The 25,863-nt window shown below is 42.8% G+C and overlaps 1 protein-coding gene across 2 annotated transcripts in view; it reads left to right on the forward strand.

Annotated features, from left to right (window-relative positions):
* AUTS2 (activator of transcription and developmental regulator AUTS2) overlaps nt 1-25,863 on the forward strand; it is a 774,806-nt gene that overhangs the window by 370,345 nt on the left and 378,598 nt on the right. The gene's annotated exons all lie outside the window — the stretch shown is intronic.

Consider the following 25,863-nt stretch of genomic DNA (forward strand, 5'->3'; position numbering starts at 1 on the left):
GTATTGAAAGTGGCAGGTTGATAACTTCATTTACAGTTTAAACCCTGGAGGCATTCTTGTTTCATATTTTTGTGGTATTTCAAGTGAACTTGCTTAATGATTTTTTTCCAGCAAAAATCAATGTAGAAAAATCAAAACATAATCATTTATAGGCAAGTGTTTAATTTAATAATTTCTTCTTCTGGACAGTATAAGATTTTTATAAGTAGTAGAAAGACTTAAGATTGTCAGTCTGTTTGGTCTCAAATGCCCCATTTTACTGGCTCATGTTTTGCTCATCAACTCCTGCAAAGCAAAAGGATTCTTTTTTTTGTGTTTCCCCTCTTTTCCTGTAACACGTGACACAAATTGCAGATGTGAACCTGAATAATAAAAGATTGCTTCACTTATTGCTAAACATGCATTATGGTGCTTTTAAACTCATTTCAGGTCATCGTACTGCAAATTAGTTTGAAAGCAAGCAGTTAAGCTGTCATGTACAGAGCCTCCATCTTCTGAGGGTCTCAGTTTTGTATCATTGCAAGAGAATGCTCAGCAGCATTGCCTGCATTGTATGTTTAATATTTTGGAGGAAAGAGTGTCGAGTCTTTAGAAGATGTTCTGCATGCTTTCATGGAAAGGAAAGGGGTGTGCAGTCCCTCACTGGAATGCTGCAGTGAGTCCTGGCTTTGTGCCATCTGTGAAGGGGCTGACCTTGACACAAGTTTGCTCTTGTTTGTGATGTTTTGGAACTTGGTGGAATTTGTAGCCGAGTGGGAACAGCGACCTGTTGCAAATTATCTCATGGCATTATTGTTTGTGGTGAGATTTTGCTTAGTAAAATATAAATTAACATTTTCAACTATGTGCCATTAGCAGGAGTACCTTTCAAGATCTCTGCAAGGTGTAACACGAGAATTTATAGATCAGCAAGCTCTTGTGGGGAAAGGGGTTATGGTAGAAAGGGAGAGGTGAAGGTAGAAAGTGAAAGGTTAAACTGTGGTGATTTCCCTGGAAAGGGGGTTTGTGCTGCCTCTTTGGGTGGGCCCTGTGTGGAGAGGGAGTGAAGCTCATCCTGAGCCCGGCGTGGGAGCCCTGTGCCAGCCTGGGCTGCCTTGCAGAGGAGAAATGCAGGGCTGCTCTGCAGACTTGGTGACCTTGGAAAGCATCACTGCAGTCATTGGACTGACTGATAGGATTACTGTGGAGAAAGATAATGGAAAAGCCTCTGAGGAACCAGGAGTGTGCAGTATGGATGGATGATGAGAAGAAGCCATGTGATGGTGTTATTCTGATGGCAGTTTCCAGAAGCTTTTCGTTTTGACATTTTCTGAGAAATACAGTGTCTCTGTCTCCTAAATTTTGTAAGAATACATTTATTAATTTAGACTACATCATATTGTTTATTAAAAAAAAAAAACAAAAAACGGGTCTTCTTGCAATATTCACGAGTAAGGAAATTCTGAGAGAGTTAAGTTAGGAGGAAAATACTGCTGTAACCCTGCAGGCACTCAGCTCTGAAACTTGCCCAAAGTATGACTTGTTCCTATGCAAATTAGTGGTGTTAAGGTGAATATTAGGTTGTTTTTCTTTTGAAGGTGAATATTGGGTTATTCTTTTGAGTCCCTTGGAAGGTTAGTAGGCTTGTACCTGAAGCAGAGAACACATCTCCTGATTGCAAGAATTAAGGCTGAATTTCAGAGAAAAGAGTCCAATCCCCTTTCTCAGCCTTTTATGTCAGAACTCAGAATTGCTGTCTGATAAAATGTAGGACACCAGATTGAATTACTTCATTGAACCACTGCTGTCCCCTGTTAATGGTAATTGCACGGATATAGCGGTCTTTCTTGGCAACATCTCAGATATTTACCTCCCACTGTTTTTCAATTCAAACCTTTGATGAAAATATTCCCAGTACTTCTTTAAAGCAGACACCCAACTGTCTTTCTTGACAAAGGCAAGGTCTTTAAATCAGATCCTGACAATTTGTGACACAGCAGTCTATCTAAATCACCTTTTACCTATGTCTCTGTGTCATTTCCTGGAAAAAAAATGTCCATCAGAGGAAGGTTGCTGAGGGCTTGGTGCTCAGAGTCTGTGTGTGTGGCAGCACTGAGCTGGAAGATTTGTGTGTTTGTTTCAGTGGAAGTAATTAAATGAAGGCTTGTATATTTGCAATGCATGCTGTAATGGTTCATTAGAAATATTTGGGAGTATTTTGTCCATAAGAAAATGATTATTAGGTTCTTGCTGTTCTCAGACCATTAGGAAGTCAAGGTTTTTGATGGACTTTCCTTTAGCAATGGTAAATCTGTTAAAAAAAAAAAATCAGGGCAAATATTTTCATCTTCGCTTCACCTGAGGGTTAATGTGCATTCAGCTGAAGTAGCTTATATTCACCTCCTGAAATTTCATGTCTGCTGATTTTGTGAACTCTCCCTCTCACAGAGGGGTGTGGATGCCACAGCCCTGCTCAGCCCAGCCATAGGGTGGTTTGAGGCTGAGATGAGCAGAGCTCTGACTCCTGCACTCCCAGCCCTGCTCTGGCATTGCTGGGGCACTGCTGCCTGCCTCTGCTGGGCTGTGCCAGCACATCCCTGCATCCCTGCATCCTGCATCCCTGCATCCTGCATCCCTGCATCCTGCATCCCTGCATCCCTGCATCCTGCATCCCTGCATCCTGCATCCCTGCATCCTGCACCCCTGCATCCCTGCATCCCTGCATCCCTGCATCCTGCATCCCTGCATCCTGCATCCCTGCATCCTGCACCCCTGCATCCCTGCATCCCTGCATCCCTGCATCCCTGCATCCCTGCCTGTGCTTCTGGGACAGTCTCAAGGTTGGCTTATAATATCAGTGGACTTGGCCATATTGTGTAGCATCACTGTGAAATAATTTATAGAAAAAACCTGTAAAAATCAGTTGACTGTTAATGAAAAGGGAATAGTTTCTGTGTGAATTTATTCTGAAAGTTTTAGCTGCTCATTTCATTCTGTGGCCTGTGTAACACTGCTGTTCATCACACCGTGCCCATCTGTGTTGGTGGAGTACTGGGCAAGCAGATTTCTAGCTATTACTGTAATAGAACCTCCTAATACTGATAGCATGGACTAATTGTTCCACCTTAGCAGCTGAAAAGAGGTTGTTAAATGGCAGAACTGGGGTAAAAGAAGAGATCAGGAGATAACTTCATTAGCAAATCGTTAATCTTTGCCAAGGAGGACTTGTCTGTCGGGGATGGTGATGAAAGGTGAGTTGGTGGGAAAAAAAGTCGTGAGTGCATCTGCCAGGCTGGTTCAGAGAGTGAATTTTGTGTTTGGAGTGGCATCAGCACAGCACATGGTGACACTTGTGCCATTTGAAAATGCAACGGGCCTTTCAAACCAAGTGCTGGTCTGGGTTAGATCAATGAATGCAAGAGGAATGTGCTGCAGTTTCAAGGAATCATTTCTGACTCCAGGTCTAAGGGGTTTCATGGTGCACAGCTGAAAGAAAAGAGAGGGGTTTTTCAAGCAAGTAAAAACAAATACTCCAGTAGGGATGGTCATGCAAGTCCACATTCCCTCTGTTGTGGTGTGGAATAGAGAAGGCAAGAGAGCTGCTGTCTCTTGACTTGCTTCCATGCTTAACTTTTGTTTTCTTGTGTGGCTTCTGAAGATGGAAGTAACTGATTCTAGACAAACAGTTTGATGGCTTTGCCACACTTACGGTATCCAGGTTCTGTTTCTTTTCTTTGATGTAATACAACATTAAATCTAACAATTGAAGTATTTGTACTATTGTACCTTGGCACAGCAGCAGTAGCCCAGAAATTTTCCACGTGCAGCTCCTGTTTCTGTAGGTGGGCACATGCAGAGGTAGGAGAATTGGCAGCACGGATGCTGGAGAGGGGATGTGAGATGGTGACAGTGGTGACAGTCCATCTGCAGAGAGATCACTCACACCTGGTGGTGAGCCCTGCTCCTCTCCTCCCTTCCTGCCTCCTGTGCAGCATTAACATCTGGCTCCAGGGCTGTTCCACTGTGCCAGGCTGACAGGCTCTCTCAGCAAACCTGACCCCGAGCTGGCACATCCCTGCAGCCACCTCCGTGTCCTCTGCTGCCTGCTTCCAGTTGCCAGCTTGGAAGAGGCAGCCTGGAGCCTGGGATGCTGTTAAACACCACTGAGGACTTGTTTGCTCCCTCCCCACTCCCCCTTCCCCACTGAACATGGACTGTGTGAAGTCCAAGAACTGCTGTGGTGCCAACAAGAGCAAAATTACTTACAGCTGGTGAGTGCCACCTGCTCCTGCCCAACTTCAGCCAAAACAGTTTCCTCCCTGGAGTGCCCTGGAGTGGGGAATCCAAAAGCTGTTCAGAGCAGGCAATATTTCATGTGGATGGGGAAGAGGCACAGTAGTTCTTGCTTGGGAGCAGTGTTTGATGTAGGAGGTCTCTAGGACTAATGTCTGTCTCTCCCATTCCAAGCTTCCTGAAATCACCCCTTCTCCATTCTTTCAGTATGTTGCTTATGAATATTAATTCAGCCCTCTCTCCCTTTATATGCCATCATTTTCCCCATCCAAGCTAATGCAAATTTAATGTTGTTTAAAAAAAAAAAATTAAAAAGGAAAAAAAGGCCTGCAAACGACAGTGAGAGCAGAACGTCTTCCTTGGCTCTGTGATGTATTAATGCAATGACAGCTGGTGTGACACTGCATTTTATTCTGTGGTAGATCAACTCCTTGACCCTGAGAAAGCAAAAGAGCACACTTTCTTGTGATTCTCCCTCTGTTTCTTAATAACCTTCCTCATTCATCCCCAGTGCCCTTCATTTGCCCAGTGTTTCCCAGCAGTTTGCAGATATTTATATGGTTTTAGTTTGCTAAGTACATCTTGCTTACTTAAATTGCCTGTGTTATAGAAACAGTAAATAAAAGGTTGACATCATTATGAATTCATAGCAAGAGGCCACTTGACAGCCCTCTGAGCACCATATTTTCTTAGAGAGCACTTCATCAGTTCAAACAACTTTGTTCTCATTGACTCAGTAGAAATTTTGTTGTATTTAACTAGAAAACCATGTTCTAATATCTACATTCATTTATTTAAAAGGAAGATTTGAGGAGGGCTTGTTGTTGAGTTAACCTGCTGACTGTTGTATCAAGTTTGTGCCTGGCTTTAGGCTTAGGAGCTCACTTGCTTAGGTGCCTTTCAGAGTCAAAGCTTAGGTTTAATTTTGTTGCTTGTATCATCATTAGCCATTGATTGCTTCTTGCTTTCATCTTTGCAGTTCAGTTCCTGGTGTTTCTTTTTTCTTTCGTCTGCTTTGCTATCATTGTCTGAGTGTCATTAAACTGCTTTGAATTTGCTCTTCATTCATTTCTGAGCTCAGTTATAAAGTCCTTTTCCTTGCCTATCTTCAGTACAAATGCCTGGAGTGATAATAACTAAAGCCTCTTTATTATTTCTTGAAAATATCACCTGGGATGTTCAGCGGAAGGTGGGTTTGCTGCAGCTTGTTTGGAAAGATAAAGAGAACTTGAGGCAGCATGGGGGAGAGCTGTGAGTACTCAGGCTGTCACATGTTCACTTGCATAAATAATGTCAGCTAGGAAATAAATCATAGCAGTCGTTTGCTGTTGGTACCCTGGTTTCCTAAAACTTCTCCAGGTCCTCTCCAGGCGCCTCTGCCTGGTGCTGGTGATGAATATGTAAGGGAACAATTGCAATACAGGGCTTTGAGAAGTGGCAGTCCCAAGAAATTCCACTGGCAACCTGTTGTGTTTCTCTCATCTATTTCTCTCTCATTGCACAGTACCAGGCAATTTGTTGCTTATGATACAGGATAACCCTTTGGAGGAACTAATTGTTCCCTTTCTCCGCATACCCCAGAGGAAGGGGAAATGCTTGTTCCCTATAAAGGGATGATTGAGCTGCCTAAAAGCACGTGGAAAGGCAGGATGGTAGAAATAGGTCACAACCATTATCTGCAGGTCATTGCATCAAAACTCTGTTTTGCAGCTTTGCTTTGACAAACAGCTTCCCTGGCACAGGAGGGCTGTGTCTCCCCCGTGCTCCTGTGCTTTGCTTCCACGGGGTCTCTGTTTCTCCCTTCTTTTCAATTATTGTGTCAGTTGACTGTGTTCACATAGCTAGAAAGCAGTAAAATATTTCATCTGTTGACTGCTGCATCTAAAATAGATTAAATTAGTGTTTATTCAACTTTTTACTGCTGACTTACAAAATTACTTTTAGTCTGGTTTGGGTAGATAACTTTTTCTATTAATTTATTGCCATGCTCTGCTTTGATTGCTTTTTTTTTTTCCATTGGTATCAAATCATATGCTGCTTTAATATTTCCTCCAAGATGTGCTCTTGATTAAGTCCATGTTGGATATTTATACCACCAAGAAGGATATTATTTAGAAATTCACTTTCTTAATAAATACTGTTTTTAAAGCTCTCACTTCTACAGATTAAGGTGACTTGAATTAAGTGTAGTTAATCCTACTTTGTTCATGGAGCTATTGCATATACATTGGGAGAAAATACTTTCCTGCATCATGAATGGACACATATGGAATAAGTTATACAGGACCAAAGGGGATGCAATTTTGGAAGGAGGTGTAAAACATTTGGGCTAAAATTTCTGTGTAGTGCCAGAATTATTTTGGTTTTGGTAGTGTGGCAGAATCTCAGATCCTATTGTTAGTTTCTATATATCAACAGTCCTTGTCTCAAAAAGCTCATAAGAGAAGTTAACTGTGAAATTTGTGATTAAAAAAAAACAAACAAACAAAAAAAAAACCAACAAAACAAAACTGTTGGAGAGAAAAGAATATAATGCAAAATATTATGTGTAAATAACTACATGATCTTGTAAATCAAAAGCCAGTTCACAGTTTCTGTCCATAGTCATCAGTGTGGTTGTGGATGTGCAAAGGCTCAGAATTCAAAGGAAAGACTGCCCAGGTCTGGTAGCAGAGTTACCAGTTCCCAGCAACTCCACTGGGTGCATCAGCTGTGCCAGGCTGCCCCAGGGTAGCAAGACAAGCCCTAGATGTGTGGCATACTTCACAAATCATATTTTTCTGTGTAGCTTTCTAGGGAAATGCTTTTCTAAAAAAAATGTACTTATTTGGGGGGGTTTTGCTTGTTTTACTCAAGAAGTTTATGTACAACAAAACTGATGTTTTCATGGGCCCTTCAATTTGTTTTTTAGCCTAGCCCATTACACTTGACCTTTCTTTACACCAAATAGAATGATTCAAATGGTTGTAATTCTTGAGACATGCCATTTTTTTGGATGTGTTTTCTTCGTCAGGTGCTACTTTTTGAAAAAAATCCTGATATACCACTGCAAAGTATGGAGCATGCATGTGAATCTTGAGGCCATGTCAGCTGCAGTTGCTCTCACTGAAATCTCTTGCCAGTACTGGGAGTGCTCCTGCACCTCCTTCCCCACCCAACACTGAACAGATTTAATCACAGCTCGAGTTCATTTTGCTCTTTTAAGCTGACGTGGTTGATTTTGCTGGTGGTAGAGGAAGGTGCATGAACAGATCCCTTCTGCTGGCTGCAGGGCACACTGGTAACTTCCATGGGGGAGCAATAACAACCAGTGGGGAGCTTGCAATGGCTTCAACTGCAACAGCTGTTTGTGACTCAACATCTGGCCTGGCCTCAGCCTCAACACTGTCGGTGTTCTCCAACTGATGAACTGAGCATTTGGATAGTTTGTGTAAAAGCACTCCATTTTAATGGTTTTCCTTTGCTTTTTTTCACTCTTTATGTCCCTTTGAAGGAAAACAAATGCACTTGTATGTAGATTTTTTCACTAAAAAAGCCTGGCTCTGTTCTCTGCTGATGGAAAGGCCTTGTTGCCTGGAGATAAAAGCATTTCTTGCATCAGTTTAAATTTCACTCTCCTCTTCACAGTCTCATCTCAACAAAGCAGAGGTTCAAGTTTAAACACATGCTTACATCTGTTTTATTCAGGAGAGCATGTAAGCACACATGTATAACTGAAGTCAATGGGATTTAAGTGTGTGCTTCACTTTAAAGCATGTGCTTCACTGCTCCCCTGAATGCAGGGGGTTTAATCTGAGTGGTTTGGAAATAGCAGTGGCCTTGCACATATTGGTTCTTTTATGCATCTGGAAGAAGGGCTACTGTGAAATTAGTAAGTACTGTTCACACTTTGATATCTTTGTGTAATGCGTACCTGTTTCTTTCTTGGCCATCTCCCTTGCAGTAAGTTTATTTACACACAAATGAACCATGTGAAGGTAGCTGGAATTTGTTCCTGTGCCTTTGAGTAGGCGGTGTTGAGACTGATGGGGTAGGTGGGTGTTCAGACTGCGGCCATGATGGCACCCAGCACTGCAGTACTTAATCTGTGCCTGGCACTGGAGTCTTTCTAGTGGCCACTTGCAAATATTTAACTGGTCCAGGAGAGCAGACTCTTTCCCCAGACTGTGTTGGAATGAAGAGCTCAGAGGCACCTGAAGAGCAGCCACTCTTACCTGCGTGCCTGGATGTTGGTGGTACTTGAATACCTCTGTAATTTCCCTTCAAATGTGGAACTGCAGCTCAGCAGCTGGGCCCCAATGTTTTGAAAATCTTTGAGAATTAATTAGGCTCTCCTCAGAGTATGGCTCATCCACCCAGTCTGAATAAACAAATGGCACCGTTTGTATTAGGAAATCTCTACAAATGACTGATCCCTGTCATGGGGTAACATTAATCTTTTTAGTATAGATTTCCAATAGTTAGCCATCTGGCTCCGTGCAGTTTTCCAGAGAACACTCACTACAGAGGCTGGTGGAAAGAAGAAGGTGGGATTAATAACCTGAATACATCGTATGAAGCATTAATCTTTAGGATTGGCCATTTGTTTTTATCGAAACAACTCCCATAAGATAATTTTTCACAGCATGTGGTGCTTGCCTGGACTTCTTTCAGAATGACAAAATGTTTCAGTGTCTGCTATGATCTGCACTTTGGAAATTCAGTGTGAATTATAAAGGCTGGAAAAACTGTGTGTTCTCTTCTGTTTTATGTTGCATTTACAGTCCTGGTCTGTTTAGTGGAAATGTGTGTGCTTTGTGATATTGGTTGTTAAAGCTTTTCATTCAGAACAACAGTTCTACATAAGAATCTAAAACTACCCAAGTCAATGTCAGTACAGGCTGGGGCAGGCACCCGTTCATCCCATGGATGGATTTTGCCAACTGAGCTGTCCAGGCAAGTCTAGAGTCTTGGTGCAGGTTAAATTATTTCAGTCTGGCTGAGCATTTAGGCACCTGCTTGTCTTTAATCACCACTTGTTCTGCAGACTTCACTGGTCCTAAGTGCTCTGTTGAAATCCAGCCTCATGGCTTAGGTCCTGCCTCAGCTCCCTGCCTTGCAAGCTGTGACAAATTAAAGGCAGAACCAGCTGAAGAGGTTGTGGCCCTCAGGCTCTCTGTCCTGCCCCTGTGATGGAGATGACTCCTCTGCAAGGCAGGTGAAGGAAGGGCTGCTAAAGCACATTAAGTTAAACTCAAATTGGAGACAAAATACTCCAAGCTGAAAAGCTGAGCACTCCAGAAGCTGCTTCATGAGCTGTGTCCTTGTCTCGGCTGTGCTGGGAGGACAGCTGCCATCAGGGGATGGAGGAGATGGTCTAGGGGATGGTGACTGCTTTGGCCATCTGATTTTAATCCCTCAGTGCGTGCGAACAGAGCCCTTAGAGCCGTCCCTGAGAGCCTGGCTGTTTGCAGAGCTGGCTGCCTCTGTGCTGCTGCCTGCCCTCCCTGCCCTGCTGGGGCTCTCCTGCTTTCAGCACTGCCCTGTACTGGAGCAGCAGTTCCAGCTGGAATCTCCACACAGGAGGGACTACACCTTCCATGTGTTTGGCTGCAGCATATTGTGAGCACCACCAGAGCAGAACTAATAATTGTCCTAATCTGCATGGGACACGAGTGCACTTGAGTAATGTACAGCACTCTGTACATAAACCATGTTTATACCTTCTCACCCAATCATGTCTGTTGCAGTATTTCCAAATAAATGGTGGGTTTCTCGGTGATTCTTCCTGATAGAGAATGATCTGTAATAATCTTGTCATGCCAAACTCATAATAATACTAAATGAAGATATTTGTTGAAGGAAGTGATTGTAAATTACAAGCAAATTCAAGCCTTGCTGGCATTAATCAATACTGAAACACAACTTTTGCATTCCTGATATAATACTGCTGAATCTAATTCCATGGATTTTTAATTTCCACATGAATTAAGCATTTATTTTTATTTAAACATTTTCTTCTTTCTCCTGGGAAAGGATAATACTTTTTTGGGGTGGGTATTTTGTACAGTCTTGACAGACCTGTACTTCCATACCCAGAGCTGGTAACTTTTGTACATAATTAATCTGTAGTGTATACTCTGCTTTGCATTTCTGTGTAGCTGTGAATTAAGCTGGCATAGGTAAAGCTTTGCAAAGTCAGACTCTCTGAAAAACATAAACTGACCTCAGAAACAAAGCACTGTTTTAGTTGTGTGGCAGAATTTGATTGAAAACCTTTCCCTGGTGATTGTCATAGGGGTTTATTTTCATTATGTGAGCCCTCTACACCCTGATAAGCACTGAAGGGCCAGGGATTTACACATTAGAACCAATGGGAATGGGTGGTATCACAGTATTCTGTTAGATTATTATCTTTTTAAAGAATTGGTAGAACTAGAGCTCAAAGTGAACCATCAAACCCATTTCAAGGTTATTACCTTTTTGTCAGGCATTTCAATACCAATTTATTTTGGTTCAGCAACCTCAATATTGCATACTTAGCAGCACAGTTGTAATGATATTTTCATATGTATTTCCATTAAAAACAGAGAGAGGCTTCCATATCCTATGATCAGTTTTCCATTTAATCTTTCTTCTAGTATCATCCACTCATTTTGGTTGAATGTGGAAAATGCAGTTGATTGTTTTTGATAACCACTAATGCATTCTGCCAGTGATTTCTTTCCACTCGTTATAGTAATACAAGAAGATTAATCGTACTTGATTTTATTTTAAAATATTAGACATCAATAATACAAAAGCTGACACTTCTGGGAATTTAACCTACTGGATTATTTATGTCACAGACAATTTTTTTTTATTTAAGCAGTTGCTTCAGAGTAAATGTAGAGACTGTCAGCTGTTTATTCACAGCCATGTTCATAGACTGGTGTGCGTGTCTTCTAGGAACAGCACTGCTATGGCACATTTTCATTCTGCTAAACTGTAGCTTTTGAAATATTTAAGAGGCTATTGTACTTCAGTCCTACCAATCTCTTTATTTTAGGCCTGATTTAAAGCATATTGAAGTCAATGCACACATTCTTTGTTTGATCTCAGTACATATAATTCTCAGTGACTGGAAGTTAATAGAGCAGATCATCCTCTGTGATACCTGGAGTTGGTATTTATGTGTCTACAGGAGTGTGCACAGGCACACAGCAAACCTCAGAGCCTTGTGCTGTGGAGCTCCTGGTCTTGGAATCCAATTTACATGGGAACTGCTGGCTTACTGTAAAATGGCCTACAGTAGAAGTAGCTGATGTGGCTCAGTGCAATTATTTTCAGCAGCTGGGGTTCAAAGGTCAGTCCATTTAGCACTGCAGGGCAGGACTGCAGCATCCTTGGTGCTGGGTGTGTTAACTTTGGTTAAAGAGGGGGCAAAGGGTCTGATGTAAAAGTCACTGACTTCAGTGGGCTTTGGGTCAGAACCTTCATGCAGTTCTTATCTGCTAGATTGTTCAGCTCCTGCATTTTACAAGCATATCTTTGTGTTTCTTTTGTACTAGTGGTCTGAAGGAAGTAATATTTTTCAGAATAATAAAACTAAAAGAAATAGAGTCTGATTGTCTGTTTCTTTAATACTGACATCAGGGTGGTGTAACTCTTTTGAAATCAATGCAGTTACACCAGAATAAAGCTGCTGTTAATGGAGTGCAGAAATTGATGTTAATGGAGTGGAGAAATCTGAGAACTTCTTTATATCAGGCTCAATTGACTCTAATTTTGATCATCTCCCTTGAACTGGAATTAGTAAACACTGAAATAGATAGAACTTCACTGGAGTAAAAGCAGTGTAATGGCATAGAGAATCCATCCTTTGTCAGTCAAAATGACTGCTAAAGAACCATTCTAACTTGAATTTCCTTAGTGGAAATTATTCTTTAACCATTCCATTTAACTTGAATGGATTTAGAAATTCAGCCAGCATTTCAGTCACAGCTCAAATTCTGTGTTTTATGGAACAGGTTTTTGTCTTGAGAGCATCTTCTTCAAATGCACCAGTGTTGTAACTCAGCTTCTTTCAGATGAAGTAGATGGAAGTAAATTTGGCATTCTGATAGAAGCCAGAAAACCAGAGTCTGCAAGTTTTAATAGATACTGCAGACTGTTACAGCAGTAACAGTTAGACATCAGATCATGGGATTCAAAACATGCAGAAGCCCAGATGAAGGCAATTTGCTTTCGAAGGTCTCCAATGCTCTATGCTTAGATGTTTGCAGTTGCACATTTGTCTGTGATAACTGTGAAACATTAGACTCTGAGAGGAAGCTCGTGTTTTCCAGTGCCTCCCTGATGCTGGTGTAGAGCCATGTGGTTGCACAAGGCCAAAGTCATGCGGTGCGGATAAACGGCACAGAAGGCTGTGATCTCTTGGAGAGGCTGCAAGTCATTAGCAGGACATTGTTGTCCTCTCCACCATTTCTATTGTTCTGTGCAGAAAAAGTGACTGAAGAAGAACAGCATCTAGAACCCTTTGCCACAGGAGTACACCAAATTCTCAGTGTTGTTAGCAAGCTGTGCCTCCAGCTGTCACAGGAAAAGCATGGCTGGTGGCACTTTCGTGCACACTGATGGTCCTGTGGCCTTACTGGTCACTATTGACCCCAGTGGACCTTGTAGGTCCTTGTGCATTCTTGGTGCTTACTCAGAATGACCTCTCAGCTGGTCTGGGGGAGGTTGGGCTGGAGTGGAGGTGCCTCGAGTCCTGAGACTGCAGCATCTTTGAACATCTCTCCTTCCTGGTTACTTTGCAGACCTGGGACAACAATTTACAGAATATGCTTCTGGAATTTTGGAGACTCAGATTTCCTCTTTGGCCTGTGAATTTCATTGTCACTTCATACCTGTCTTTCAGCCAGGTACAGCAGAAAGGTTCTGGGATTGCAGTCAGAGTGTGGAATGTCTTCCCTGTTGAGTTGTGTTGTCATTTTCAACACTGGAGCTGTATGTGTGTGAAGAAGACTTTAAAATTGTCTGAGATTAAATCCCTCATATTCACAGAGCAATGGGAACCATTGTTTGAGGTTCTGAAATTATGATGGGGAGACATGGGGACTGGGGAATTCTTTGGTTGAGGGAAGCTGATGTTAATGATCCAAATTTCACTGCTGTCCAGACTTACTACATTGTTTTGAGCAATGACTGTGGAATATATAACCTGTAAATGTCTCAGCAGATTACACTGAACAGAGCTCAACTGACGAAAGCTGTGATCCATGACTGGATCCTTATTTTTGAATAAGAAGTGACTACACCTGGAGCATTGCTCCTGGAGAGGAGTGGGGTGATGACTGGCTCTTTTACTCCATTCCTCCTGAGGTCTGAGTGCCAACCACCAAAAGAGAAGCCAAATGAAACATTTGAGACCTCGCAAGCATAGCTCACAGCCCTAGCATTGCAGTGAAGCTTGAAGCTAATGAAAAGAAAATAATGAGCCACTGGCTTTAAAAAGAGGCAGAAGTATTTATTACATCTGGTAGTCTAAATCTGAAGTCTAAATCTTTACTGTATTTAACCAGAAGTCTAAAGGACTGGATTTTTGGTTTTGTCTGATATAAATCAATTCTCAGTATTGCCTTGGGCATCTCAGCTGTGAGGCTTCAATTTCAGTGATTTGAGATCCATGGATAAGAAAAGAGATGAAAATGTCTTGATGTACAGCAAGTTGTTGTATGCAAGCAGAGATAAACCTGGGAGCAAAGAGAAGGTAGGTGTCATCTGTACTGAACAGATAAAAGCTGTAGCTGACTTTGATAGGAGTTTTCTGTGGCTGAAATTTCCCCTCTTAAAAAGGGATAGCAAAAGTCTGACCACGTGTTTCCATGCTGGGCTTGGCCATGACACAATAATTTTAAAGCAAGATATTTGTACATGGAAGCAAAGCTGAATTTTACCCCATGGCTATGAGCACTGGCAATTGCTGCCTTCCCAGGGAGCACTCAGCACCTCTTGTTAACTGCTCATCAGAGTTGAGCTGGTTTAGTGCAGCCTGTGGAGGGGAGTTGGATATCTTTTGTAGCTTGCTAAGTTATACACAATCCTTTTACTAAACACATACAGCAAATAAAATCACCTAAGTGCTGCATAATGGATTGTGGGGTCAACATCTTTCTTCATTTTGTAGCTTATTTCACCCTCTGAGAAATGTGAACAATTATGCAGGTGTAGTCGCTACCAAAAGTAAGAAAGATTGAATTTGCTATTTGTAGCACTATGAAGCAAATACAGAATTCAATAACGTGTATTTTCATTATCCTAATGGAAGATTTCAGTATGTTAAATGTGTTCGGATGTCCTTGGCAAAATTGGGGTCAGTCATGTGAAATGGAGACAAAATGTGTTTCATCATCTTGTGGTTATTATACTACAAGGATTTCATTGTGAAGTGCAACAAGTAATTGCAGCCGCATTCCTGATGCTATTGACTGCTTTATCTAATGGAAATGATTTCTTTCTTGATTATTTAAAACGAACCTTTTATCACTGTCATGTAAGGAAGTTGTAAAGTTTTTTGTTTTGTGTTGTTTTTTTTTTTAATGCATTAGAGCACCACCATTAACAACAACAACAACAACAAATTAGGAGTGTGCACTTCTCAGATGGTTTCTTCCAAAGATCTACAGATGCTTTGGGAAGAATATCCAAATTAAAGTTCTTGTGTGGGGGGGGGCAAATGGCAGAGATGATTGATTTAAAACTGGGACTGTTTCTTGTGCTAGGCCTGATGGAAAGCTGCACAAGTCCATAATAACTCGTGCACTAGTGCAGCTCCTTGGGCTGAGCTGTGCTGTTCCCAGGTGTGACTCAGCCAGGGGGTGTTTATGTCCCTTCAGGGGCACAGGATGAGGCTCCCAAGAGGCTTCACCCACCTGGACAGACCCCGTGCAGTCCTTGCCCCGGGCAGAGCACTCAGAGCCACGTCCCAAATTTTGGGGGATTCCCTGCTGCAAGGTTTGGCTGGCAGGAGCCGGACCCGTTTCCCCAGGAGCTCTGCAGGAGTGCACTGCCCTGGGCTTTTAGCTCCAGACCCACCCTTGAACCTCATGCTGACGTGCAGTAGACCATGGATGAGGGTCTTCCCTCGCAAAATCATCTTCCTTCAGCCTTTTGTGTCCCCAGAGACACCCTCTCCAGTGGGTTGTTTCCCTGGTGTGTATCTGGATGGGCACGTGCACGCACCCATGGAGCCTCCTGAGCCCAGAATCTGAGCCTGCTAAGCAGGAGTGCACGGAGGGCTTGATTTCACTGCAGAACAGCCACAGAAGGATGGGGCAGGGGGGACTCGGCCTGTGCCTTGTCTGAGCTCAGTGTGTCCAAGGCCATGCAGGATGTGCTTCTCAGAGATCCCTTTTCCAGATGCTGTCAGTGACAAAATGGATTCTCACATGACACTGGAATATGTTGTTTGCTGTCGAAGGTCTGGGCTCTCACTTGCCCCTGTTCTTCATGATTCAAGATGCACTTTATGGCTAGCAATTTGCAGATTCAGGATGCACTGTAAAAATCTTACTTACAGGGTATTTGCCTGGCAGCAAGCATGTATTGTTGTGGGCTTTGGTTCACTGCAAATCTGATATTCAGGTACATCGGGTAAAAATTTCTCAGGTTGTCATACCCAGGCTTTTCTTTTCCAACCAGTAAAACATTCGTCATTTGTTTTGCATTTTTCAGTTGGATGTACAATATCTGTATGTATATATACATATATGTATACACAAACACATATATATATGTATAAGTGAATAAATAAATAAATATATTATTCATCCCAGAAACATGAGAGACCAAATAGCAACACGAGTAAGGCTGCACCTCTGTGGATGTGAAATAGCTGTTGCTCAAAATGGGGCTATTCTAGATTTATACCTGTGGAGCTAAGTAGAACTTCACGTGGAGGAAGGCCCAAAACATATGGCAGTACCAATTTTGTTCAGAGCAAGTTTTTAATGATTTCCACCATTTGATCTACTGTATTGTAGATTTTATGGGTTAGTGTGGATAATAAAATAAAATAAACATCTGGTAATGTGCAGCATTTTTTGGGTAGATTTACAGAGCTGGGCAGGGATGCAGCCAGTGTGTGTCTGTGGAGCCAATAAACAGACACTGAAGTTATTTCTGCTTTTGGGGGAGGAGTTGATCAACTGCAAACATCCCCACTGCTGAGTTTGCTCAGCAAGCTGCTCGAGAGGCCCCAGCCAATAATGATGCTTTATGGAGGTGTTTGTTCTCTCTCCCCACATGCAGATGTGGGGTTCAGCCTGGCCAGGGCCCAGGAGCAGAGTGCCAGGATTTACAGGGTGCCCCAAGCACAGCCAGGGCAGCTTTAGGGCTATTAAGCTGCTCAGCCACAGTGTCAGGATGTTTCTGCTTGCCTCTTTCACGCCATTAATTTGCTACCAGTTGTGACTAGTTCTTTCCACTGAGCAGTGAGAATAAACCTATGGAATGGGGTGCCACAACATCTTTTTAGCCATTAGGCATGGATTTTTTAAAACTAATTTTATTTTAGTTTTGTTGCTTCAAAAGGAGAGTCTGTTACTATTACTATTATTATTATTATTATTATTATTATTATTAACATGGTCACCAGACAAAATTATTATGTTAAGGCAGAGACATCACATCATTTACATTTCATAGCTCATTGCAATTTTCATAAAGTGTGAGGCAACATCCAAAAAAACATGACTCAGAATTAGAGTTTCAGAAGATTATTATATAGACATTATTTCCCCCAGGTCATGGGCTTTAGTCAAATTTGGAAGAGAATGAAATTGCCAACAGTGAAAAGCAGACAGAAAGGTATGAGTTCATGAGCAGAGAAATAACATTTTCATTTGTTCCTTCCCCATGGGAAAGATTCAACATTCCGGTAAATGGAGACGGTTATAAGAAATGAATTTTTGTCAGCAGGGATGTGATTTTAAGGCTCACTTATCCATTGGCAATCTAGATTTCTAACCCCAGGAATCTAGGAAATTGCTACAGAATGTAGTCTTTATTATAAACAAGTTTTTTTCCTTTCTTTTCCTTTTTTTTCCCACCCTGTCTTTTTTAGTAGTTGAGATTTTTAAGGTGCAGGGCTCTGCTGCTCTGAGCATTTCAAGGGGTCATATTGCCACAAAATCATTCTGTGTGGCTTGCTGTCCCTTTGAACTGTGCCTTCTGTGGTGCAGTGATCCCTTTCACCCAGAAATTCCTCTGATCATTGGAACAAGGTTGTTTTTGAGAACTAAAAGCACCCCCAGCAATGTGGCGTTTGCAGCAGACTTTGCTCCCAAGGATCTAAGCACCATTCCTTGCTTTGTGGTTTTCTCCCTGGTCCATTTTTAAGCTCTTCCATTTGCACAGGCGAGGCAAATGAAGTATCCAAGAGTTTAGGGGGTGGCTCTTGGTTTTGGTGTGCACAAATGGCTGGAATTTGCAGGCTTTCTGTGGCACTATCCCAGGCAGAATACTTTGTGTTATTAAAAAAAACTTCTTCCAAGAGAAGTGTTCATTTTTTCCTTCATCTGACTCTTGTAACCTCACTCTGTATTTAGATTCTGCAAGGATGTTCAAATGCTGTTACGGTGCCTGTGATTTTATATAACCCTAAGCCCTTCATTTTTGATGATGCAGATTGGTCTCTAACATTATCTCAGTTTTTCCTTTTTTTTTCCTTTTTTTTTTTATAATAACAACTTGAAAATTTGTACATCTGATACCTCCTTTTCTTGGTGTGTTTTTGTCCATTTTAATGTCTTTTCTTACAACCAAGACCTGTTTGCCTGACTCTATTGTTATCAAGCAATGTTATTGCCACTGCCTGCCAACATCTTATCACAAATTGCATTACTTCTGTTAGCTTCCTTATTATTGTGTCCAAACTGGGGTATAATGATTATGGAACATCATGATAGAGGCTGATTAATAAATAAGAATTGATTACTCTGACTTTGTCCATTGTATTAGGCCCAGGTGATTTATACTGTTGATGTCATTTTCTGAAAAACTGGAAATGCTTAGGAAAGACAGAGAGGGGAATATAATTTCCTCTTAGGAATGCACAGTCAAATTGCATTCCTTTGTCTCTGCTGGTGTGTGAGGGCAATCAGAGCTGCAGCATTAAGAGCCTCTGAGTGATCACTGACTGTATTTTAGCATGGAACTATTTTCCACTTGCTTTCCTTTCTCCTAAGATGTGGGTGTCTGTGTTTTGATGATGTCGGCTGGCACCAAAGAAAGGGAAAGAGCTTTTCCTTCATGCACACATACAACTTTTACTAGTGTTTATTCACAGATAGTGTTTAAACATGCCTTAAGGAGTGAAAAAAAACGAAGCTAAACGAGAAAGTGCTGCAGCTGTACTGCTGCATCTGCATTTCCTTCTGCTGATCTGATTCTGAGGGTCTGGAAAAATCCATGGAGAAACTCCAGCCTGCTCATGTAGGTGTCCTGCTGCTCCTTCCCTGCCAGCACTACCTGTAATACCCACATTCCTTTCTAAAGGAACACACTGGTTACAAAAGGCTGTAAAGAAACTGGGAATGAAACAGATTTTGCAAGTTGCTTTTTGCCGTTTCACAAACCTTTCCTGCAAACTGAGTGCAAGTGGTGAAGTGCTCAGGTTCCCCCGCGTGCTGTGAGCTGTAGCCTGGTCTTCCTGCTGGGAATGGTGTGGGTTGTGTTTGAGGTCTCCAGCTGCACTGGGTGATGTTCCCTGACCCGCTGGGCAATGCTGCAGTTTTTGGCTCTGGGAGGGAGCTGTTGTGACCCAGCCATGTTGCAGGTGTGGCAGAAAGTGGTCCTAGCTATTAGTGATTAACTCATCTGCAAGTGAGGAATACAGTGGGGCTGGAAAAGATTGAATCTTCTCTTGTAAGACAATTCTTGTTAATCCTGCAGTTGGAGGAGAGTTTTCCTTGCTTACCCAGGATGGTGCAGTGTCCTTGCCTGAACCAGGACTGTCTGAGCAGTTCTGAGTGGGGAAGGAAATGGAGTAGGAAGAGTAAACTACCACCCTCACACCACTCAGGGTATCACTGATTACTAAGTAAAAAACAGAGCAAAGAATGCCATTTAACAGTTATTTACCCCCTTCTGTCTTTGCAAGAAAAGCATAATTTTCTGTATGCACTTGGTTTAATTCTGGCTTGTGTCTGTCCCGCGACTGACTAACCCTTGCTGTAGCCAAGACATTTTACAGTAGCAAGATTAATTCTTCTCAGGCTGTGAATTAGCTTTTTCCCCATCACTGTGGCCTTTATCACTGGCAGGGAGTCAGTGCACGGATAATGCAGCCGAACCCTTGGAGACGTTCTGGGCAGCTTCCAATCCCCAGTGCCAGGAGGGGCTTGGCAGGGTGTGAAACAGGGCTGGGTGGGCTGGGGAGGCTCAGCTCTCCTCAAGGCTGGACAGGGACCCCCTTTGGTGCATTCTTGGTGGCCTGGGAGGAGCTGGGAAGGAGAGAAGCCTCAGAGGCTGTGGCTGGGGAGGGGGAGCAGTCCTGGGGTCAAAGCATGAATCCTGCTGGGATGGGAATGGGAAGTGGCTTTGCCTGATGAGTGTCCTTATCTGAGAAACAGCGTTGAATGGAACTGTTCCAGGCTTTTTTTTGTTTGTTTGTGGTTGTTTTTTTCTTTTTTTTTGTTTTGTTTTGTTTTGTTTTGTTTTGTTTCTCTGCAAGGAAGCACTCCGTTTGGCAGTGGGCTCCTAGGAAAGCATTGCTTCTGTTCCTGCAGTATTTATTGTAATTCCTGGAGCTGTCAGTCAGAGCTCAGGCTTCGAGGTACAGACACAGGCTCACATTGCTTACAGTCTATGAGAAATATAATGATCTGTACCTAGTCAAGGGAAGCATTTAATGAAATCTTTCAGACATGGGAAGCTAAGGTTTTTACTGCTTGTTGATAAAGTCATTCTCTTCTTACTAAGTGTTCTGTTGGGAATGGAACTGAAAGCTCTTGTGTCTGATTGTTTCTTTTGCTGGAGCTAATGTTTTGAATACATGTTTGACTCTGGAATAAATGTTTTATGTTATAGTGTGGTTGTTCCTGCACAAAGAAGGAGCAAATGACTTATGTTACTAAGTGATTTTGAGAGTCAACAGTTCAGGGGAATTGGAAATTATGAGAAAAAAATCCTGAGAAATAACTCAGGTTACTAAAACCCCACCTGACCCTGAGCAGTCACTGGACAGTGATGCTATAATGCAGGGCACTGCCCAAGTGTATTTTATTTTCCTGTGGTGCTCTGCTGCCTTGGCACATCCTGCTGGAGTGGATTAAACGTGCAGAGGAACAGGAGGGCCCCTGTCCCAGATGCAGCGTGACCACTCACATTTAGGGGTCAGGAGCAGGCAATGCTCTTTGTGGGGTTTGGAGCACGCGTGACTGGGTCTCAGTGTCAGAGCCACCAAGATCCACCTGTGAAAATGCCCTTGGAGATCAGTCTGAATGGAGGAGGAAAGGAATGGAGATTTGCACTTTATTACCAGTAGAAGCCCTAAGAAGAAAAGCAATAGTTCCTTCTTTTGTAGTTGGTGCAAAGCTTCACCAGCACAAGCACACCAGTCCCTCCAGGAGCTGGCAGCTGCCAGCTTGATTTGTGTGGCCCATGCAAGTGAGGTAGAAATAAACATTCCAAACTTACTATTAGAGTTTTCTTTCTACACTTGGAGCTGGGCCTCAGTTTGGCTTTATGAAGAAAAAAATTCTGAAGTTTTGGGGCTTTGTATTTTGCATATGTATTTGCTATTTCAGTGTCCAAGCTTGGCAATTCTGTTAAGAATTTGTTTTTCACACGTGGCATTTCTTACTGCAGTCGTGGCATTTGATAGTTTCCTCCATCTGCAGATCTTCCAAAGCGTTTCTCCAGCCCAGCATTTCTTGCAAGCGACAGGCAGAGACTGGAGAAGTGAATGTCACCTCCTTCCCCTTGCCCATGTTTGGACTCATGCCATTCACTCTTCAGCTGGTAGGGAAGAAATTGTGGCAATTATTGCAGTGGTTCAATGTGAAATCCTTTCTTTGCTTCTCCAAGGAAACTGAATCTTTTAGGGGGGCAAAAAAGGGGAAGGTTGCCGTACTGCAGATTTCTGTGATTTTTTTTTTCCTCCTTACAGAGCTGCAATAGGAAAAGATGAGGCAAGCCTAGGTCTCTTGACTCCAGTTGTTTTGGCTGTGATTTAACCCGTTTCTCTCTGCCCTGCTCTCAGCAAGGGAAATCACATCCATCTTTGGTAGAAAATGTTTCATACAAACACTTTGTTGTAAAGAAAAACTGGACCAACTTCACCTTAACTTCCACTACCTGTTTTTTTTTTTTAATAGTTGGTGAAAATGGACTCATGGACTTGGTGAAAATACCAAACTGGTGGTCTTGGGCTCTGGAGTCCTTCCAGTGTTCTCAGTGCAGTTCCAGTGGGATGTGCTCTATTCTGCAGCCCACACCTCCCCTGGATGTGCGGGGACAAAGGGACCAGAATGGTCCGTGCCTTGCTCTGTTGGTCGAGGCAACTGTCTGAGGTATTTTTTCAAACTGAGACAGGAGTTTTTGGGGTCTTCTAGACTGTTTCTGGGTCTGTGGGGGCATTCATAGTCATGTTTTTTTTTGTTTGGGGTTTTCCTGTGGGTTGTGTGGGGTTTTTTTCGCAGGGAGTCAGAGTGAGGAATCTTTCTCTGTGAAGTGAGACTATGAGGGCAAAGCTCATTTCAGAATACCACTGTAAACAAGCCTCTTACACATCAAAACCTGGCAGCCCTTAAGAGCTGCTAAGTGTTTGGGGATAGATCTTTTTCTGAGCATCCATTCTGAAGTTATTTGATGATAGATTTTATTTTTGATAGTTAGCTTTTTTCCCATAGAATCTCTATAAAGAAATCCAAGATCTGGACCACCTCGAGCTGCTAGCCAACTCCAACAACTTCTTGGAACCCTGGGATGGAAGACAGGAAGGTTGGTCATGGGTGATGTGTAACAGGAGAGCATGCTCTGTATATGTTTCCTGCTCCAAAAGAAATACGAGAAATTAGACCAGTGGCTTGGTAAATTATATGAAAAATAGACCTTGCTTGCTAATAGAGTGTGAAGAAACTGATGTAGTGAAGATGATCTGTAATATTTCATATTTCTCATGAGGAGAAAAAATGATAAACTTGATGGTGTGTGATTTATTCGTGTTTCTGAACATAAAGAATAATCCCAAAGTCAACTGTCTGTTTCACACTGCGAGGCCAGGAGCAGGATTTACGCTGGGATTTGGGGGCTGGGGTTTGTTATGAGGGCTGCGGAGGAGGGACCTGGTGATTAATGATGGAGTTGGAAAAGTCTGCAGATGGGATGGTTATGCAGAAACTGCAGCCTTTTCCACATGCCTGTTTTACTGCCTCAAAAAGCATGACAAATATCTTAGATTTGTTGGTGTTTGTTTTTGTGGTTTTTGGGGTGTTTTTCTAACACTCCTTCCTTTTGCTCCCATTCTCTTGGCACATCCAGGGGTTTGCCCCTCACTGCAGTCCTGTCACTCTCTCCTGAGATGCTTTTTTGAGCTAAAGGCTTATGTAATTTAGAAATTCAGTGAACAGTTTCCTAGGACCAGAAGGGTTGTATTCCTTTGTTCAGGTCCTGAAAGAGTGGATCTTCATCTGATTCCTGAGAATTCCTCCGTGGTTCAGAAAAAATCACAACTTCTTATGTTTCTTGGCCTCAGGACCAACTGCTGTGATCATGGTCTTGAGGATGAAGTACATGAAAGCGAAGACCTTTGAAATCTGACATATTCTGCAATAGAAGAAAAAAGGAGGAAAAACCCAAACCCAAGCCACAGAGAATGCCATAGAAGTTAGACCATACAGGAGGATGTGCTTTTCAGGGATTAAAGTGGGATATCATGTACAGGGGGAAGAATATGTGCATAGAGGTTTTTAGGTTCTTCAGGTACTTTGCAGTGTATTTGAACCCACAAATTTTCACCTTTAAAATATGTATTAAATTGTAGTCACTATCTGAACGAGGATGAACTTGTACAAACAATAATATTGTTGGGTAAGATCATACATAGATGAAACAAAGTTATGGTAGAGAAAGACCAAACCCAAACTGTCGACTGCAGCAGTTCATGATTTACAGTGAACTATCTCCTAAGACACAAGGGACAGATAGTAGATTTTGACTAGACTTTCCTCAGCTCATGAAGAGAAAGCATGACAGAAATTGTAAAGGTGCTTGAGAGACAAGATGACAAGCAGACATTCAAAACTTCCCTCTTCAGGTGTTGACATAATGCAAGCTGTGGTTAGGTGAGCCGTTGGAGTGTGACATAGTAGTGCTGGGTTTTGAAGGTTGTGCGAAGTGGGAGAAACCCAAACCTCCTGATAATGCAGTGTATTTTTCAGTGCCTGCAGCCTTATTCTGGAAAGGGCAAGTTCACAGATGTTAGGGCCAGAGGGCAGGCAGTGAGCCATGAAACCTTCCACCTTTTGGGTCACTAGTTCAAAATGACCCTGCTCCATCTGAAAGTCATTGCCATCTGGTGGGTGGCTGCAGGCCAGCACGGAATAGATGAGTGGCATCAGGCCAAGCACAGGCAGCAGCAAAGGTGGAGCAGACAGCAGGACCTCCTCTGATGGCCCTGAGGTTAAAGGGGGTAAATGACCCCCTGTGCCCCAGACGAGGCTCAGTGGCCAAGCAGAGAGCCCATGGGAGGCAGTGAGGAACTGCTGCATTTTAATTGGGATGGATGGCAAAGGAGCAGTTTGAGGTCTCTCTTGTGGCACACTCCTTCAGCATTAGGTTAAGGTACTTTTACTTCGGATGCATGTATGTCTTTTACAAATAAATATGATTTTAAAATGGGAAAATCAAGGAGAAAGCAATGCTTAAGGCACACAGAGTGAAATGTATAAGTGCATGTATCTTTCACATGCAGGGTGCTCACAGGTGTGTTAGTTAAGCAGGTAATCTCTTCATTTCTCACATTTTTGCTGCAGGGTGCCCACTAAAGCGACCTTGTCTATAAGCACTCCTAAGTGACAGCTGGGAGACGTACAGCATGAGTTCATTTGTTTATTCTTTTCTAGTAGCCCCCGAACAAACTGATGAATACTTTGATTTGACAAGGTCATAGTGAGGATTTGTGAGGATTAACCTATATGTGGCATTTACTGAGAGATCAGACAGGTCATGAAGATTGGCATTAGGGAGTCTAAGAAGATCTTTTTCCCCTCCCCTCTCCCCTGAAAGCCTCAATCCAATTACTGTCTTATTTTTGACTCAATAAAAGGGAAATGAGCATGTGCCATCCTTCATGTGAGTGGTACTGTGGCACAACAAGGAGCAGGGTAGAGCTGTCTAATGATCTGCCTTTCTGGGATCTCACCTGATGGGATGAGATTATTCCCACAGTTGTTGGAGTCATGGCTTCTAATGGTCTTTTGGGCTTCTATCACACTGCCTCCTCTTGGAGAAGGGAGAGAGAAGTTATCTTTGTGTGTTGAATGAAGCACCAACATAATGGATATTGTTATTTACACTTGTGTGTTCAGAGATAAATGGAGTTTGAGGAAACGCCTTTGGAAGTGACTATGGGAACACACCATTTCATTTCATGAAACACATCTTGTGGGCACATGAGGATCTCTGTGCAGAGAGCACAGCCAAGCTCTGGCTCTCTGCATCCAGGACCTTTGCTCCATGTGTCTGAAGGACAGGGACAGGGACAGGGACAGGCTTTCCTTGCTCTTTCCCGGGTGCAGACTCCAGAGTAGTGCTCCATCTCTCATGTCAGCAGCTCCCTTTCTGTCAGGACATTCTTTATTTGCTATTGCTTCTTGCTGCATGCAAGAGCACTGAAATGCCTTTTGCTGAATGATATTTAGTGCAGCCTGTTTATATTTCTGTAGCACAGCAAACACTGACTGCTTCATTGTGAGAGTGCTCTGCATCTCCTCTGCCAGAGAAGATGTTCCTCTAAGGAGCTTGTCAATCTTTTGCACAGGCTGGGTAAAGGCAGGATAGTGCGGTGCCTGCCCAGAGGCACTGTGGGGGGAGAGCCTTGACATGACTGAACTGGGGGTGTGTAAGGAACTGGGGCACGCAGGGCACAGCAAACACTTTTATCCTGTAAAAAAACAAACCAAAAATTCAGACTTTACACTTTGATTTAGAATGTCTGAGTACCAAACTCATTAAATCTCTGCTTGTGCCCAAAGCGGAGGAAGGGGTTCCTTCCTGATTTATGGTGCTGTGTCACTGCTTGAGTGGTACTTTACTCCTGGAGGGCTCTCTGGGATGGTGGTTACTTATCAGGGCTCGGGATGCAGGAGAAGACGGTGCTCCCTGATGTCTGACATGTGAAAGCCTCATGGTGAGGTGAAGGGCTACTAAGAAGGGTTGTAGCTGCAGGAGGACGATGGAAGATGGATGGATGGATGGATGGAGGGATGGATGGATGGATGGATGGATGGATGGATGGATGGATGGATGATGGATGGATGATGGATGGATGGATGGATGATGGATGATGGATGGATGATGGATGAGGGGTGGATGGATGATAGATGGCAAATGGATGATGGATGGATG

This window comes from Cinclus cinclus, chromosome 22, assembly GCF_963662255.1.
Source record: "Cinclus cinclus chromosome 22, bCinCin1.1, whole genome shotgun sequence".
In the NCBI taxonomy this organism is placed as follows: domain Eukaryota; kingdom Metazoa; phylum Chordata; class Aves; order Passeriformes; family Cinclidae; genus Cinclus; species Cinclus cinclus.